Genomic DNA, 19,705 nt, shown 5'->3' with positions numbered 1-19,705 from the left:
CCACAACTTGTGGCAGGTGGCGTGGCCAGGTGACATGGCAGATGACGTGGCAAGTGGACAATACACAACTTGAGGCAGGTGACGTGGCAAGTGGACAATCCACAACTTGTGGCAGGTGACGTGGCCAGTTGACGTGGCAGGTGACGTGGCCAGTGGACATTCCACAACTTGTGGAAGGTGACGTGGCCAGGTGATGTGGCAGGTGACGTGGCCAGGTGACATGGCAGGTGACGTGGCCAGTGGACAATCCACAACTTGTGGCAGGTGACGTGGCCAGGTGACGTGGCCAGTGGACAATCCACAACTTGTGGCAGGTGACGTGGCCAGGTGACGTGGCCAGTGGACAATCCACAACTTGTGGCAGGTGGCGTGGCCAGGTGACATGGCAGATGACATGGCATGTGGACAATACACAACTTGAAGCAGGTGACGTGGCAAGTGGACAATCCACAACTTGTGGTAAGTGATGTGGCCAGGTGATGTGGCAGGTGACATGGCCAGGTCACGTGGCCAGTGGACAATCCACAACTTGTGGCAATTGACGTGGCCAGTTGACGTGGCAGGTGACGTGGCCAGTGGACAATCCACAACTTGTGGCAGGTGACGTGGCCAGGTGACATGGCAGGTGATGTGGCCAGGTGATGTGGCAGGTAACGTGGCCAGGTGACATGGCAAGTGGACAATCCACAACTTGTGGCAGGTAACGTGGCCAGGTGACATGGCAGGTGACGTGGCCAGGTGAAGTAGCCAGTGGACAATCCACAACTTGTGGCAGGTGACGTGGCCAGGTGACGTGGCAAGTGGACAATCCACAACTTGTGGCAGGTGTCGTGGTCAGGTGACGTGGCAAGTGGACAATCCACAACTTGTGGCAGGTGACGTGGCCAGTTGACGTGGCAGGTGACGTGGCCAGTGGACAATCCACAACTTGTGGCAGGTGATGTGGCCAGGTGATGTGGCAGGTGATGTGGCCAGGGGGCAAATGCATTCTTGCAACCCAGCCCAGTCCGCCCCAAGGGCCTTGGTACACCTCTGAGTAGAAGTGACATGCGGGCCGCCAAGGGCCGTTCGCGGGCCGCGGAGGGCCGTTCGCGGCCCGCGGGCCACCAAGGGCCATTCGCGGGCCGCTACCGGCCCGCGGGCCGCGGCCCACCGGGCATATGCCCGGTATGCCCTATGGCCAGTCCGGGCCTGTATACATGCATTAAGAAGTACAAACTCTGGAGATCTGGGAATCTCGCAACCCCTGACTCTTGTAATGAGGTTCAATATCCTCCTCCAGAAAGATCTGATTCTGGGACATTCCCACCACACATGGGTGATTGTGCCCAGACTTGTCGTTTTTTTTCAATGACTTTGATCTGTAGTGCCGGGACCTGACAATTCATTAATAGCCACGAGTAGTTCTAAATTTTCATTTTAAAAATTACATTGTGTGCAGGGACAGTTCTAAACACAGAAAACATGCACTACTTTACAGGCATACTATAGACACCCCCCATGTATGAAATTTAAAGGAATATTTCACTTTTATTGTTTCACTTTAAGCATTATTAAAATCACTGCTCCCGAAAAAACAACCATTTAAAAAAAAAAATCATTGATACATGTCCCCTGGGGCAGGACCCAGCTCCCCAAACCCTTTGTATGACAATAACTTGCATATTAACCTTTACAATGAGCACTTTAGATTTCTTCCATAGACTTTTAAAGGGTGTTCCGCAAACACCCCAAATTGTTCGGTGAACAGACAATGTTCGACTCGAACAGATAGTCCATCCTTAGTTGCCACACGTGTAATGTGAGGAGTGAATTCTGATGGGGCTCCAAACTCTATGTTATCTTGTTAATACTCGTGGGCGTATAGAGAGAAAAAAAAACACTTCTAACTGTAGAAACAAGGAAGTAAGGTTTAAAGAAACAGTAACATAGGATAACAGTGACAAGCAGCCAAACAGCGAAAAACAGTGGTTGAGTGTGGCTCATAGCCACTCAGAAATGTAGAGGGGGGAAAAAAGTTTGGATCAAAGGGAATTCCTTCCAAGCGGGTAAGATTGTGGGTGAACATTACCCTTAGCCAGGTTATATATGAGTATGGGTGTCTTTATTGGTTACTGTGCGTGATTCAGGGTCAGCTCTGGTGTGGTTACCACTTTGACGGGGTTGTGTCTGGGATTCAGGAACAATGCCCCATGCAGTTAACAGGGCCATGCTTTTATCGACTGAATCCATCACATGCTCTGCTCCATCTTTGGGAATTCATCGGGAATCCCCATTTTTAGCATAGCTCATGGTTCCTGGGTGCTTTTGTAATGTTGTTTAGTTTTCTGCGCTTACCAGGGGCCTGGGGGGGGGGGGGGGACCCATGCCGAGACCCAACAATTCATTATAGCTGCGAGTAGTTTTAAATGGCTTTTTTCCTTTAGAAATGTAATTTTGCTGTGGGACTGTTCTAAACATGGGAAAATGCGCCACTTTACAGGCATACTATAGACACCCCACAGGCACAAAATTGAAAGGAATATTTCACTTTTATTTTTTTGCATTGACACATGTCCCCTGGGGCAGGACCCAGTCCCCAAACACTTTTTATGACAATACCATGCATATGAGCCTTTAAAATGAGCACTTTTGATTTTTCATGTTATTCTGCCATAGACTTTTAAACAGTGTTCCGCGGCTTTCGAATTTGACGCGAACACCGCAAATTGTTCGCAATTCGGCAAACACCCGATGTTCGAGTCAAACTTCAGGCTCATCCCTATTGGTGACCCCACAATAGGGATACAACTTTTTTGCGGAAGGGAGTTTAACAAGACACATGGCCACTCATTAAAATGAGAAGAAAAGAGGTTTAACCTTAAATTACGTAGAGGGTGCTAAGATCGCCAAGGATGTAGAATTCCCTTCCACAGGCGTGGTCTCAGTGGAGGGCATCGATGGTTTCAAGAAACTATTAGATAAGCACCTAACTTACCACAGCATACAGGGATACACAAGGCAATACTGACATATAATCACACACATAGGTTGGACTTGATGGACTTGTGTATTTTTTCAACCTCACCTACTATGTAACTATGTATTTTTGTCTATTTTGTTTGCTTTACTCTGCTCGCTCAACTTCCTATAGTCAGATAGTTATATGTACAGAATGACTATGTAAATGCATCCATACATGCTAGGTTTGTCTGGCAACATATGTCTAAGCACGTAATAATCCACTTCTATATTGTAGACAAATTATGTTAAGTTTACCCATTTGGGCACCTTACAGTATGTCTAATAAATTGTTGTGATGTGCGATACTTTATTTTTGCCTTCTTCAATAAAAACCAATGGAAAACAAAATAAATACACTGTTGATTTTGATTAAAGTGGACCAGTGTTCCTCCTGTTAAAAATGTGGTAGGAGTAAAAGTTATTAAAGTGTAACTAAAGACCAACCTTTTTTTTTTTGTTATTCATTCACCTGTCCTCTGATACTGTGGACCAGTGCAACCCCTTCTAATTTCTCTTTAACCCCCTTAGCGGTAAACCCGAGCGTGACTCGGAGTGGATTTTTTATGCTAAGAACGGTATGCCCGAGTCACGCTCGGGGTGGATGTGCAGAGCGTGCAGCGGCACGGCTTACCTTCGCAGCATCCACAGACAAGTTACTCACCTTGTCCCTGGATCCTGCGATGCCACCCCGCTGTGTGAGCGAACGGGTCCTCACTCGATTCACAGTCTCCCCGTGTGCCGCCGATCTCCTTTCCCTGCGACGTTACGACGCACGGGGGTGGAGAATGGCGCCAAATTAAAAAAAGTAAACAAACACTATACATACAGTATACTGTAATCTTATAGATAGTACTTTGATTATTATTTATTTTTAACCCTGCTTGCTGACTCCCTATGAGGATTATTTGAAATCTTATTGGACAGATGTAAATAATATTGTAGTTAGATACAAGACTATATACACAAATACATTCTTAGCTAGTTTAAAAGAGGTCTGTCATGTTCCTAAAATATAATTTCAGAATTAAATGCATCTTTTAAAATTCTTATCGTGATAAAGCTGAAATAAAAACAGAATACTAAATTACCTACATTAATAATGATCCACTGAAGCTACAAAAAGCTACAGAACATTTTGGGGACCTGTTAACCACTTGCTTACCGGGCACATATACCCCCCTCCTGCCCAGGTGAAATTTCAGCTTCCGGCACTGCGTCGCTTTAACTGACAATTGCGCTGTCGTGCGACATGGCTCCCAAACAAAATTGGCGTCCTTTTTTCCCCACAAATAGAGCTTTCTTTTGGTGGTATTTGATCGCCTGTGCGGTTTTTATTTTTTGCACTATAAACAAAAAAGAGCGACAATTTTGAAAAAAAATACAATATTTTTTACTTGTTGCTATAATAAATATCCCAGTTTTTTAAAAAAAAACACATTTTTTTTCTCAGTTTAGGGCGATACGTATTCTTCTACATATTTTTGGTAAAAAAAAAAAAAAAATCGCAATAAGCGACTGGTTTGCGCAAAAGTTATAGCGCCTACAATATAGGGGACAGAATTATTATTTTTTTATTTTATTTTTTTTATTAGAAATGGCGGTCGATCTGCGATTTTTATTGCGACTGCGACGTTGTGGCGGACATATCGGACACTTTTGAAACATTTTTGGCGCCATTCACATTTATACTGCGATCAGTGCTATAAATATGCACTAATTACTGTATAAATGTGACTGACAGGGAAGGGGTTAACACTAGGGGGTGAGGAAGGGGTTAAATGTGTATACTGCTTAGTGTTCTAACTGTGGGGGAGGGGGGGTGACTGGGGGGGGTGACCGATCTATGTCCCTATGTACAAGGGACACAGATCGGTCTCCTCTCCAGAGACAGCACCGCTGTCTCTGTGTGAGCCGGCAATGAGAAATGATCTCATATGTTTACATATGAGATCATCTCTCATTGGCCGCACAGATCGCATCGCAAACAGCCACTCTGATTGGCCGTTCGCGGCGATCTGTGATTGGCTGTGTCCAAGTGACACGGCCAACACAGACTTTCCCCGCAGCGCGCTCTGGAGCGCGCGTGGGGAACGCCCAAAGGGGCGGCCGTCAATTGACGACCTGTTGGATATTCAGATCCGTGCTGAAGCCGTCATTCGGCTATAGCGCGGGTCTGAAGTGGTTAAATTAAATTTCATACACAGACTGAAGGTCACAAGAAAGCAGTAAAAGAGTAGTTTGTTGCATAATAAAACACCAGTTTTAAATCCCTAGTTTGGTACATTCACAATGTTTTATGTCTAAGAATCACCTATGATCAAAGGCCTTCTGTCTTGGATGTAAAAAAAAAAAGGTTGAAGAAAAGTAACATAAGATAAATCATGTATAAATCATGTATCCTGCAAGAATACATCTTTCATCTTATAGGGCAAAAATCTGTTTAAATCCTGAGGAAGATTATTAGACTTTTTGATATATTTATTTGTATTTACAGAGTGAATGGTTAATTGCTTTCTCTTGATTTTAGTATACAGTAATTGCTCATTAATGTTGATAAATAATTGCTTAAAATTATACCTTAATTTCTGGGGGGGGACATAGGATAATAAGTAGGAAAGACAGAAAAACTTAAAAGTAATTTATAGGATACTGTATATAGCTTATCATTGTTAGAGATTTTGGGCCAGATCCACAGAACAATCTTGCCGGCATATCTCTTGATACGCCACGTAATTTCAAATTTTGCGCGTCGTATCTTTGTTTTGTATCTACAAAACAAGATACGACGGCATCTCGGATGGATCCGACAGGCGTACATCTTCGTACGCCGTTGGATCTTAGGTGCAATTTTTCGGAGGCCGCTAGGTGGCGTTTCCGTCGAATTCCGCGTTGAGTATGCAAATAAGCTAGTTACGGCGATCCACGAACGTACGTCCGGCCGGCGCATTTTTTTACGTTGTTTGAGTTCGCCTTTTTCCGGCGTATAGTTAAACCTGCTATTATGAGGCATACTCAATGTTAAGTATGGCCGTCGCTCCCGCCTCGCATTTTGAATTTTTTACGTTGTTTGCGTAAGTCGTTCGCGAATAGGGATTTGCATAGAATGACGTCACTCGTCGTAAGCATTGGCTTGTTCTGGTTTAATTTAGAGCATGCGCACTGGGATACCCCCACGGACGGCGCATGCGCAGTTAGAAAACATTGTTTACGTCGGGTCACAACGTATTTTCATAAAACAGGCCCCTATCACAGAGATTTGAATGGCGCGCCATTACGCCGCCAAAGATACACTACGCCGCCGTAAATTACGGCGCAAATTCTTTGAGGATTCGAAAAAAACAGATAAGTTAGGGCGGCGTAGTGTATCTTAGATACGCTATGCCCGGCGGATTAATGCGCCGATGTACGTGGATCTGGCCCTTTGAGTTTATTGCTATTTTAAGTGATAAAAGTTTCTGAAATCTACCGTATTTATCGGGGTATTGCGCGCTCCAGCGTATAGCGCGCACCCCTAAAGTGGACCCGCATTCCTGTAAAAAAATTTTTTTTAGTACTTACAGTTTTTGTGTCTTACACGGCGGCCTCGTCAGGTCCGGCGTCCGTCTGCGGCTTCGGGTGTCCTCTTCGTCAGGTCCGGCGTCCGTCTGCGGCTTCGGGTGTCCTCTTCGTCGGGTCCGGCGTCCTTCTGCGGTGTCCTCCCCGCTCGATCCCTGCTTTCCCACGCCGAGTTTGAACACTGCGCTGGCATATACCGAGCGCAGTTCACTCGGGTATAGTCGGGCAGGCTCGGCTACTCTTGCGCTCACGTCCTGGACGTCCCCTCAAATAAGGGGGCCCCCAGATACCGACCCTAAGTGAATGAATATGGGGTACATCGTACCCCTACCCATTCACCTGGAGGCAAAGTGTAAAAGTAAATAAACACACCACACAGGGTTTTTAAAATAATTTATTAGTCTGCTCTGGGGGCCCCCCTGTCTTCTTTAGCTTTTTTAGCAGGGGGGGGCTTCTTCTTCACCGCCGTCTGGTTCTCTTCCACTCTCCGGGGGGGCTTCTTCACCGCCATCTGGTTCTCTTCCGCTCTCCGGGGGGGCTACTTCTTCACCGCCGTCTGGTTCTCTTCCGCTCTCCGGGGGGGCTTCTCTGCTCTCCGGGGGTCTTCTATCTTCTCCGCTCTCCGGTTCTTCTCCTGCTCGCTCTCCGGTGCCTTCCCCTTTAGGACTAGCCACCGCTATCTTAGCTCAATTACTAGCGGTGGCCAGCCCGATCTTCTGTGGCGTCTTCTTCTCTTCTTCTGCCTTCTTCCGATGTTGACACAACGCCTCTTCTCGCTGCAATGACGGGTGCGCGGTTTGCATCCGATTTATATAGGCCTCTCTTATGATGTCACAGTCCCATCATGCTCCGGTACCTACCCACATGGTACCAGGAACTAAGGAACTAAGACTTCACATTATTTTAAAAAAGCCACCATTTCCCATACAACGGGCAGATGTACTCTTTGGGTGAGCTAATATGAAAGTTGGATTTTGATGTTTGAATATGGATGGTCCAAGGACAAAGGCAAATAAAGAACAAAAGGCTAACGCTACGACACAATTCAAGGCACAAGGCAAAAGCTACAAGAAAAATAATTAATGCGAGTGTGAAACTTTAAAGTTTAATACTGCATGTAAATTGTTATGAATATTTAAGCACTGAATGACAGAAAATGTGTGTTATTACACGTGGTCATTCTAAAACACATAAAAGGGGACAGAACAACATTTTCAGAAAAAAAAACGAATGATTAAGATTGTGGAAAGAACTGTATGAAATTGAGAAAATGGAAAAGAACATGGTATTTAATAATAAGTTAAAGGAGTTCTCTGAGCTAAAACTTTTAACCCCCGCTGTGCCCGGGCTGTAAAACTATACAAAATAAACCTTCACTTACCTGCCTACGATCCCCCGTTGTTCCGATATCGCCGTCCCGTTCTCCGGTCCCGGTCTCTTCCACTTCCTGGGGGTCGGTGACTCACAGTGCGCTCAGCCTATCAGCGGCCGCGACGGGACATTGCTGCGGCCGCTGATAAGGTGAGCGCACTGTGAGTCACCGACCCCCAGGAAGTGGAAGAGACCGGGACCGGAGAACGGGACGGTGATATCGGAACAACGGGGGATCGTAGGCAGGTAAGTGAAGGTTTATTTTGTATAGTTTTACAGCCCGGGCACAGCGGGGGTTAAAAGTTTTAGCTCAGAGAACTCCTTTAAGGATAGAGCAATTTTTACAAAAGATTCCAAACTTGGATTTGGTTAATAAATAAAAGGCAGTAGATTGGTCTAATTTACTTAAGGCTACCCAGAGAGAATATATTATATAAGTGCTAAATGTAAATAATGCTTAGCTTAGCTTTACAAACAGTATAATAATGCCTCACAAGTGAACACGGGTTAGAGAGGAGACTAGAAGGAAATTCTGCACTCTAAAATGACAAAACACTTGTAGTCTCACTCTCCCCTTCTGGAACAAACATCACCTTACCATGTTACCATATGTGATTATGTAAGTCTTGTCTTTGCTACGTGAAGTTTTGTACAAGCTAAGGATTCTTCACTTCTACTATGAAACAAATTCCTAACACTCATGTTTATGGTGAAAAAGAGAATAATGCAACAGCCTTTGCTTTTTTGGAGCTATAATACAAATGTATTAATTTAATTTTCCGTGAAAGAAAATTACTTTTATTTAGAGGATATTCTCTCTATCTAGATTAGCAGTATAGCAGTAATAAATGTGCCTGATGTATTATTATTATTTTTTCTTAAAAAAATGCAATTCAATTGTTGCCTTCATTAGGGATCAGGGTTGGATTCACCACTGTCATGGGTTCAAGGCAAATCCTGCATGTTTGAGATTCACAATCCCAACAAATGAATACAGGAATTTGACTAAATTCTTTATAACCATCATGCACTGTCCGGCCTTTGAATTTGGTTGTGTTATGTGCCAGCACCCTCACTATAAAATAGGGGGTTCCCAGAAGCCATAAATTAGTGTGTGGTATTGTAGTTTAGGTAGAACTGATAGTCTGTGTATGGATAGTTAGTTGGTCGGACAGTGGTATACTTTGCTATATTGTACTAAATTACTGTGAATTACTGTCTGATGGTCAATATATCCTTGTGTACCCCCTCTATGCTCACACTCAACAGTCCTTTTTATGACTACCCTTTTGTGTGTGTGTGAGCAACAACTGTAGCTGCTGCCGATCTCACCTGACAGTCTTTTTTTAAATTGTATTTTATTACATGCTTATATATGTTTATATTTTCTGCAAAAAAATGGTTTGGACTTTAGTATTTCTGGATATGTTTTACTATTATTTTATTAACTATATTTTATTTTATTTTGTCTTTTGCCTTTTTTCTTGCTGCTAGCATGGGCACAGTTGTCCTTTGTAGCACCCTTATTGAATCCTTCTGTGGTAAAATAGTGGGCATCAAAGCACCACATAATTATTTCCCCTAGTGCCCTGGTTGCCATTAAATTCAGGCAATCCCCTTTTTTAAAAAATCAGAAAAGCTTTGAGTGAGAGGTAGAAGTTCTGCATGTGGAGGTAGCAGGGGGGAGAGCAGATTCTGTGGTACAAAGAGGCCTTTCTCCACACCATTTACAAGCGGAGTGACTATGCTATTCATTCTCAGTATGCACTAGAGCTTGCACACTATACCCTGGAGCTTCTGGCTTGCACTGTAGCCAGTGTGCTGTCAGAGAGGGCACTCAGCCCCTCAGGTTATCCACCCCTACCCCAAAAAAGTGGTACCTACCATCATTACTGTCTTCTGCCATCTCTCCTGGTGTAGACCAGTGCTATTTTGGCAATAATTGGGGATACAAGAATAGGAGGGGGTTTGGAGAATGTAGGGTTATGATTTTAACCACTTGCTTACAGGGCAAGTGGCGTCCTGCCCAGACCAATTGTCAGGTTTCAGTGCTCTCATGCCGCGTACACACGATCATATTTTGGCATGAAAAAAAAAAAAACTTTTTTTCGGCATGTAGAAAAAAGTAAGTTTTTCCAACTTCATCATTAAAACGACGTTGCCCACACACCATTGTTTTTTAAAAAAATGCTCTAGCAAAGCGCAGTGACGTACAAAACATTCGACAGCACTATAAAGGGGAAGTTCCATGTGGATGATGCCACCCTTGGGGCTGCTTTTGCTGATTCTGTGTTAGTAAAAGACGATTTGCGCTTTTCTGTCTGTTACACCGTTACATGAATGTGCTTACTCCATTATGAACTGTAGTTTTACCAGAACAAGCGCTCCCGTCTCATAAATTGCTTCTGAGCATGCTCGGAAAAAATTGTTGTAGTTTTTCAGAACCCGAAAAATTATGTGAAGCCCACACACGATCATTTTAAATAAAAAAAATTTCAAAGGACGTTTTTTTCATGCCGAAAAATGATCGTGTGTACGCGGCATCACACTTTAAATGACAATTACTCAGTCATGCAACACTGCACCCAAATTAAATTTGGATCTTTTTTTCCACACAAATAGAGCTTTCTTTTGGTGGTATTTAGTCACTAGTGTTTTTTTTTTTTTTTGTGCTATAAATAAAAAAAAGACTGAAAACTTTGTGAAAAAATGCCTTTTTCTTTGTTTCTGTCATAAGTTTGCAATTTAGTAATTTTTCTTCATACATTTTGTCCAACATTTCTATGGCTACATATCTTCAGTAAAAAAAAAAAAAAAAAACGAATTAGTGTATATTATTTGGTCTTTGTGAAAGTTATAGAGTCTACAAGCTACTGTGCCAATCATTGAAAATGAAATGACACCTGATCACACCTGATGCCAGATAAGTACAAATATCCCCAAATTACCCCTTTTTTGGAAATTGGACATCCCAAGTAAATTGCATGGTGATTTTTTTTTAAGTTGTCATTTTTTCCCACATTTCTTTGCAAAATTAAGATTTTTATTAATTTTTTACAACATTTTCATATTTACAGGTTATTTCTCCCACACAGCATATTCATGATTTCAACTATGTACACCCCAAAACACATGTGTAATAACTTTTCACAGCCTGGCCACATACAGAGGCCCAACATGCAGGGAGCACCGTCAGGTGTTCTAGGGACATAAATTACACATATAATTTCATGACGACCTATCACACTTTTGAAGGCCCTGGAGCGCCAGGAAAATAGAAACACCGACAAAATGACCCAATTTTGGAAAGCAAACACCCCAACGTATAATCTATGAGGCATAATGAGTCTTTCAAATAGTTCATTTTTTTCCAGACGTTTTTGGAAAATGTGTAAAATAAATGCAAATCCATTTTTTTTCTTACACAAAGTTGTCCATTTATAAGATATTTCTAACACATAGCATGTACATAGCAAAAAATGCACCCCAAAATAGATTCTGCGACATCCTCCTGAGTATGGAGATAGTATACCACCTGTGTGAGACAAAGCCTGGCCACATACAGAAGCCTAACATTCAACTAGCACCTTCAGGCATTCTATGAAAAATGTTTTACCTGTGGTTTTAGTAGTGTCCACAGAGGAAAGAATTGGTCCAGGCAGCAGGCTGTGATGTGCTTAGTGACAACAATAGTAATTATCCAGGCAGCAGGCAGCAGGCAGCAGGCAGGAATATTATCTATAGTCAGCACAAGGATATCTTCAGCACAGCCAAAGCATTTGTCTATAGAAATTGTCCAGGCAGAGACAGCCAGCACAGCCATAATATTGGTCCTGGTACACTGTTACCTGCAGACACACATTATTGTACCCCTTTACAGTCCTTCATAAATATACTGCCTCTTGCTACAGCTAATTATTTCCATAGTCCAGGTAGCAGGCAGAGGTATGGTCAGTTCATGCGGCAGGTAGAGGCATTAGTCAGCAGCAGACGAAGGGCCACAATCAGGTAAGACCCATGCACAGGGGTAAAGACTTTGCCCACCCAAATCTCTATGAAGACTCCAGACTCCAAACCCTAATCCAGAAATTACAAAACCTGGAGAAAACAAAAAAAATAGCTTTCTCCGTACAGAAAAACATTTCTGGAGCCTCTCACATGTGAGACCCCTATGTACTACAGTAGCAGGGCAACATATTAGTCCAAGAGGTAGGCGAAAGCATAGTCCATAAAATAGGCCTGGGTCAGTCCATGTGCAAGCAGTCCAAGCAGTAGGCAGAAACGTAGTTGATAAAACAGGCCATGGTCAGTTCACATGGAAGCAATCCAAACGGTAGGTAGAGGCATAGTCAAAAAACAGGCCAGGGTCAGTTCACATGGAAGGCAGTGGCATGGGTATTTGAGGAAGCATAGGAAATGGTCAGCACAGATGATACAAATGGGAAAATGGTTAAAAATATGGGCTAATATTTTAGGGATGTGTGAAACAGTCGGATGCATTCATCAATGAAAATACTGGGTTTCGGAGGGACACTGGGGACAATGGTAGCTGGTATATCTTCGAAATCCTCTTTTGCTGCATACTCTACATCTTTTTTGGTGTCTTCGGTCTACTTTAGATGGTGGAATGTTGTCTGGGAAGTGGCCCTTGTGAAGTTGGCTAACAGCATCAGAGTGAATGTTTTCTGGAGGGGGGGCTTTTTTGGTAGAATGTGACAACTTCTTGAATGAATTTTAGAAAGTGGGCAGGGCTTTCAATGGATTTAGTGTAAATTATTTAGGCATTATAAATGGCCAAATTCATTAAATAGATTTCTACTTTCTTGTACCAGAAATAGGACCTCCTTATTGACAAATAGGGATGAAGCATTTGGTAATTGAAATCTACCCCTCATGTAGAGATTCTGATCTTGGCTTTTCAATGGGACCTCATCTTCATTGAACCTCAACTATAGTGTCATCATGGATGGTGGACATCATGTACACATTCCTGTTATGCTTCCACCTCAAGGCCAGCACTTTGTTGCATCTCAAAGTTTCTCTTTTCCCCCCTTTGCAGTTTTTTATTCAGTATGGATTGTGGGAAACCCTTCCTCTTTTTTCTGGAGCTTCACAGGCCAGTGTTTCTGCGAGGTATGGGTGTTTGAAAAGGGACAGACTGGTGTAATAGTTATCCAGGTACATGTGGTTACCTTTGTTCAGCAGTGGGTATGCCAGGTCCCATACAATTTTACCAGTTGTGCTCATGGGCTGGAGCTGGGAATCTCTTCCTTCGTATATGGGGAACGCATTACAGATATCCCGTGACTCTCTCACAAAGCTTGTAAAATTTGACTCTGTATCTGGCCCTTTTGCTAAGAATATATTTTTGTATTCCTAGCTGGCCTGAAAATGGTACCAGGGACTTATCTATCCATTTTATATAACTTATCATAATTTGGATGACTGTGGGGAGGGCACTGGGTGTTGTCGCTGAAATAAAGGATGAGGATAATCATCTCATATCGGAACCTGGACATTACGGAAGAATAAATGTTTTTTTGTAAGCCCCATGTTTTTGGTGAGACCCATAAACAATTTGAACTCCTACAGAGTCAAATCTCTCCACTCAAACGGAATGGGCGTATGATGATTGGGGGTTATTGGCAATATTATGCTGGGTATTGGTCTGGTCCATATTGAAATGCAGTAAAGTGTCAGGCAAAAATAAATAAAAACAATAGATTTCTGTAAAAATTTGGGTATTTGCCTGCATACCTGGCTGTGCGGTCAAAGGATGAATTCTTGCTGATCCCGAGTTGGAAGGCAGCCATGTTGGGTGGCAAGATCGTCTGGGAGATATGTAGTGGCCCTGGCTCTTGGGGGATGTGGCACTCCAGAGCTGGTAGTTGGGGGAATTTAAAGTTCCTGTGCTGGTACTTGGGCATGATGCGGCAGCGCTGGTACTGGGCTTTTGATCCTGGGGTATATTGCTGGCGGCTGCCTGTTTTCCAGAGCACAGTGCCCTTTTAGGAGGGATCCATTCTTCCATTGATTCATTTGCCAATCCACTACTATCGTTTGGTTCAAATGCTGAATTTGATTCAGAATCGGAATTTGCATTTCAATCTGATGAGAACTCCCTGCTGCTCTCATCAGTCATGGAGAAGATCTGGAATGCCTCCTCACTGGTAAAAATTATTTTGGCCATTTTTCAGGGCTGTGTAACGGGTGACAGATGAATGTCAGGTGATGTTCACTGATAGTTGACAGATGACAGGTGATGGTCACTGATGGGTGACAGGTTACAGTCACTGATGGGTGATGGTTAGATTTGAGCGGACACCTGGATGTTCGGGTTCGGGTCCGAACCCGAACTTTAAAAAAAAGTTTGGGTTCGGGAACCCGAACCCGAACTCCGAACCCCATTGTAGTCAAAGGGACACAGACTTTTAGAAAAAAAAATGCGCGGAGAGGAGGTCGGCGATGCTGCTCTCTGGATGGATGGATCTTCTCATCGCTGGAGATCACCCGCACCCGTCGCTGGAGCAGGAAGCCGGGAACGAGTGGATTATCACCGCTGGAGTATTATTTTTTTATTAATAAAGGACTTTATTCTACGGTGTGTGTTTTTTTTTTTTACAAGAATTTACACTTCCTTCGTGAAATGGTAAGGGTACAGTGTACCCCATTACCATTTCACACAGGGGGGGTCAGGATCTGGGGGTCCCCTTTGTTAAAGGGGTCTTCCAGATTCTGATAAGCCTCCCACCCGCATACCCCCACCGGGCAAGGGTTGTGGGGATGAGACCCTTGTCCCCATCAACATGGGGACAAGGTGCTTTGGGGGGCACCCCAAAGCACCCTCCCAATGTTGAGGGCATGTGGCCTGGTGCGGTTCAGGAGAGGGGGGGCTGCACTCTGTCCCCCCCTCTTTTCTGCAGCCGGCCAGGTCAACATGCTCGGATAACGGGTCTGGTTATGGATATTTAGGGGGAACCGCACGTAATTTTTTTTTTAAATTGACGGCGGGGTTCCCCTTAATATCCATACCAGACCTAAAGGGTCTGGTTATTGAATTTGTGGGGACCTCCGTGCATTTTTTTTTCCCGAACTCCGAACCCGGACCCAAACTTTTTCCAATTATTCAGGTTCGGGTCCGGGTTCGGGAAAAACCCAAAGTCCGTACCGAACCCGAACTTTATAGTTCGGGTTCGCTCAACTCTAGTGATGGTCTCTGATGGCAGTCTCTGATGGTGACTGGTGCACTTTATGGGACTGATACAGTAGGTGACCGCGATATTGTGTCAATCTCGTTCCCTTTCTCGGTAAGATTGACAACCTACGAGCCCCGTCGCGGAGCATGATGGGACCGTGACGTCATAAGAGGCCTATAAAAATTGGTGCGAGCCGCGTACCCGGCATTACAGTGGGAGGAAGCGAAGCATCAACATAAGAAGTAAAGAAGAAGGCAGAAGATGGCAAAGAAGAGCGGGCTGCGCCGCTGCTAGTAAGAGAGCTAAAAAGAAGATAGCGGCGGTCAGCCCCGAAGAAGGCACCGCAGAGCAAGCAGGAGAAGAACCGGGGAGCGCTGATGCGACAGCGGAGAGTGGAGAAGACCCCCCAGAGAGCGGAGAAGACCCCCGGGGCTGACTAATAAATTATTTTAAAACCCTGTGTTTATTTTATTGACATTTTTCTTCCAGGTGAATGGGTTGGGGTACAATGTACCCCATATTCATTCACTTAGGGTGGGGGGCCAGTATCTGGGGGCTCCCTTATCAAAGGGGGCTCCCAGATTCCGATAAGCCCCCCGCCTGCAGACCTCGACAACCAATGGCCAGGGTTGATGGGAAGAGGCCCTGTCCTTATCAACATGGGGACAGGGTGCTTTGGGGTGGGGGGCCGCAGGGTGCCCCCCTGCCCCAGAGCACCCAACCCCCCCATGTTGAGGGCATGCGGCCTGGTACGGCTCAGGAGGGGGGGCGCTCGCTCGCCCCAACTCCTTTCCTGACCGGCCGGGCGGCGTGCTTGGGGGGAACCCATGCCGTTTTTTTTTTTAAATTTGGCGTGGAGTTCCCCCTCATGATTCATACCAAACACCGTGGCTAGAATTGGCGGGAATCCAAGTTGGATCCCTGTTGCTTCTATGACGCGCTCGCTGGAATGTGTTCCTATTCCAGCGGGTGCGAGATGTCAGCACCATGTCGCCGAGAATCAGCGCGATGCCGTTGTTGCTGGAAACATATTCTCGGTGACATGTACTGTAGGTGATTGATGAGTGAGAGGTGATGGTCACTGATGGGTGACTGGTGCACCACTGATGGCAGTCTCTGACGATGACAGGTGCACTTTATGGGAACTGATGGGCGACAGGTGCACTTTATGGGCACTTATGGGTGACAGGTGCACTTTATGGGAACTGATGGGTGACAGGTGCACTTTATGGGCACTTATGGGTGACAGGTGCACTTTTATAAGCACTGATGTGGTGACTGTTACAATTGGGGGTGGGGCAATGTGACAGGTTCTCTTTTCTGTGTAGTGTTGGTACAGACACTGACACTACACAGATCGGTAACTCACTACTCCTGGCTCTTCTCTCATTACACTGGAAACGATGTGTTAGAAGAGAAGGGCCGGTAACACTTTGTAACCGGTCTGTGGATCACAGACGATCACGTGGTAAAAAGCCACCAGCTATTGGAAGTTTACCCTTGTTGGTGATGAGCATTTCTCCTGGGAACATGCCGCCACCGACATGACCGCGCAGCGAGCTCCCGATCACGTGCATGTGCCGTCTTAAAAAGGGAAGTACAATTTGTGACCAATCACATGGTAAACAGTCATGTCCAATGGCTGTTCACCACTGTCAGTGACACGCTGTGTCTCGGAGACACACCGCCACCGACAGTGCAGGGCTGCGTGAATGCGTTCATGTGCATGCCCTGTTTAAATGGGCCAACATCATATGACGTTGGCCCAGAACGAGAGCTTCCTCGCTGTCATATGATAATGGAAGCCCAAACAAATTTGTTTAATATTGATTGCAAAGATTTAAAGTAGGTTTCATAGATTTTAAGCAGGATTTGACAAACTCTCTGTAAACTCATCCTTAGACCTCATCCTTGATCATTAAAACGGTCTTGCCTACACACGATCGTAAAACAAAATGCTCTAGCAAAGCGCGGTGACGTACAACACGTACGACGGCACTATAAAGGGGTAGTTCCATTCAGATGACGCCACCCTTTGGACTGCTTTAGCTGATTTAGTGTTTTACTTTAGTGAGTAAAAGACGATTCTCTTTTCTGTCTGTTACAGCGTGATGAATGTGCTTACTCCATTACGAACAGTAGTTTTACCAGAACAAGCGCTCCTGTCTCCTAACTTGCTTCTGAGCATACGCAGATTTCTCACGTCGTTAAAGCCCACACACGACCATTTTTACAACCCGAAAAACGACAACGTTAAAAACGTCGTGAAAAAATAGAGCATGTTCAAAAAAAAATTGGCCATTTTTCAGAACCCGAAAAATGCTCCAAAGCCCACACACGGTCGTTTTTAATGACATTAAAAAAAATTTAATTTTTTAGAACCCGAAAAACGGTCATGTGTATGCGGCATAACAGTTTTTTTCTTAAGATTGCCCTGTATTTGGCTTTATTCATCTTCCCATCAACTCTCTGTCTCTGCTGAAGAAAAGCATACCCACAACATGATTCTGCCACCACCATGTTTCATGGTGGGGATGGTGTGTTCAGGGTGATGTGCAAGGTTAGTTTTCCACGACACATAACGTTTTGCTTTTAGGCCAATTTTGGTCTCATCTGACCAAAGCACCTTCTTCCACGTGTTTGCTGTGTCTACCACATGGCTTCTTGCAAACGCAACTTCTTATGGCTTTCTTTCAATAATGGCTTACTTCTTGCCACTCTTCCATAAAGGTCTGATTTGTGCAGTGCACGACTAATAATTGTCCTGTGGACAGATTCTCCCACCTAAGCTGTGGATCTCTGCAGCTCCTCCAGAGGTATCATGGGCCTCTTGGCTGTTTCTCTGATGAATGCTCTCATTGCCCGACCTGTCATTTAGGTGGATGGCCAATTGGCCATGTCTTGGTAGGTTTGCGGTTGTGCCATACTGTTTACATTTTTGGATGATGGATTGAATAGTGCTCTGCGAGATTTTCAAAGCTTGTGATTTTTTTATAATCTAACTCTGCTTTAAACTTCTCCACCTTTATCCCTGACCTGTCTGGTGTGTTCCTCAGCCTTCATGATGCTGTTTGTTCACTACAGTTCCCTAACAAAACTCCAAGGGCTTCACAGAACAGTTGTATTTATACTGAGATTAAATTACAGGCAGGTAAACTCTTTTAACTAATTAGGTGACTTCTGAAGGCAATTTTAATTAGTTAGGTATCAGAGTAAAGGAGGCTGAATACAAATGCACGCTATGCTTTTCACATATTTATTTGTAAAAATAAAAATAAAACCATTTATCATTTTCCTTACACTTCACAATTATGTGCCACTTTGTGTTGGTCTATCACATAAAATCCCAATCAATTTAATTTACATTTTTAAAAGGCACTGTATGGCAGTAGTAGTGAACATCATAAGATGGCAGGTAATTTTTGTGACATAGAAACATTGTCAACATAATTTGGTGGTGGATCATTGTGATTGATAATGATTTCCAGTTGGTTTACAGGGTAAGTTTCCACAAGCTCAAGATTGAATACTGTAGGTTACATTGTCTGTAAAGGGAAAAGGGAAAAAAAAGATCATTAGACACAATGAAGCTGGCAACAATATAGAAAAGAAAAAGATAAAGTCAAAGATAATAATAAATTAATTTTAATAATTTAAACATATATTTTTTAATTATGGTTACATGATTTTGTTACACTTAAACTAGAGGTTGTAATTGTATGTGAAAGCATGAAAATGTGCAGGAGAGGAAACACTTTTTACAGGTCACTGTGCATTCCTATAAACTTAAACATACAAAACTAACATACATAATTAAATTCTATTCCCTTCATTTGCAATTAGTTAAGTGAATTAAAGGTTTGAATTCTGGGAAAATAACACCTCTAAATGAATAATTTTCATTGACAAGACACAGAAATGTCTTGAAAAAAATCCATAACATCAGTGTGAAAATAATTAGAAAATGTATGTCCTGAATGTGCATTTGCTAACAATATCAATTTGTGCATTTGTTAACACTACTTGCAGTTTGATTCAGTCTCCAGTCCATTTACAAGCCTTCATTTTATGTTGTATACAGTATATTGTATACTGTATATCACTGGTCATTTCACAAAATTAAAACAGAAGAAAAGAAAATGGAATAAAATCAACATGGCATTTTTATGGTGGATAAGGGGTTAGGACATATGATAAATATACTGCTCCCTGTGACTCCATTCCCTGGAGGGATCTTCTATCACTTATTGTCCTGGGTACAAGAAGTGACAGAGATTGAAATCAAAATAACTTTTCAGCAGAGTATAGCAATGCTAGAGCCCCCATTAAGCTTTTTCTTGGTGTCTGTGTTCCTGTTGAAACATTTTGCTTACTTCTTCTCTGGGTTTGTGAAAAGCTATACTATATGTAAAAATCTCCTCAAAATGCAATCCAACATTTTGGCCGTAGTTGTAATTTTTCCGCTTAAGGTTTTCTTATGAGTACCTTTTAAGCCAAATGTACCTCATTCCTCAAGCCCTTGGACATACCACAGGGCTTCCTCACTCATTACCAATGATATGGACCAAAAATATGTGATT

Source organism: Rana temporaria, chromosome 4 (assembly GCF_905171775.1).
Source record: "Rana temporaria chromosome 4, aRanTem1.1, whole genome shotgun sequence".
NCBI classification, from domain to species: domain Eukaryota; kingdom Metazoa; phylum Chordata; class Amphibia; order Anura; family Ranidae; genus Rana; species Rana temporaria.
This window is presented reverse-complemented; position numbering follows the sequence as displayed.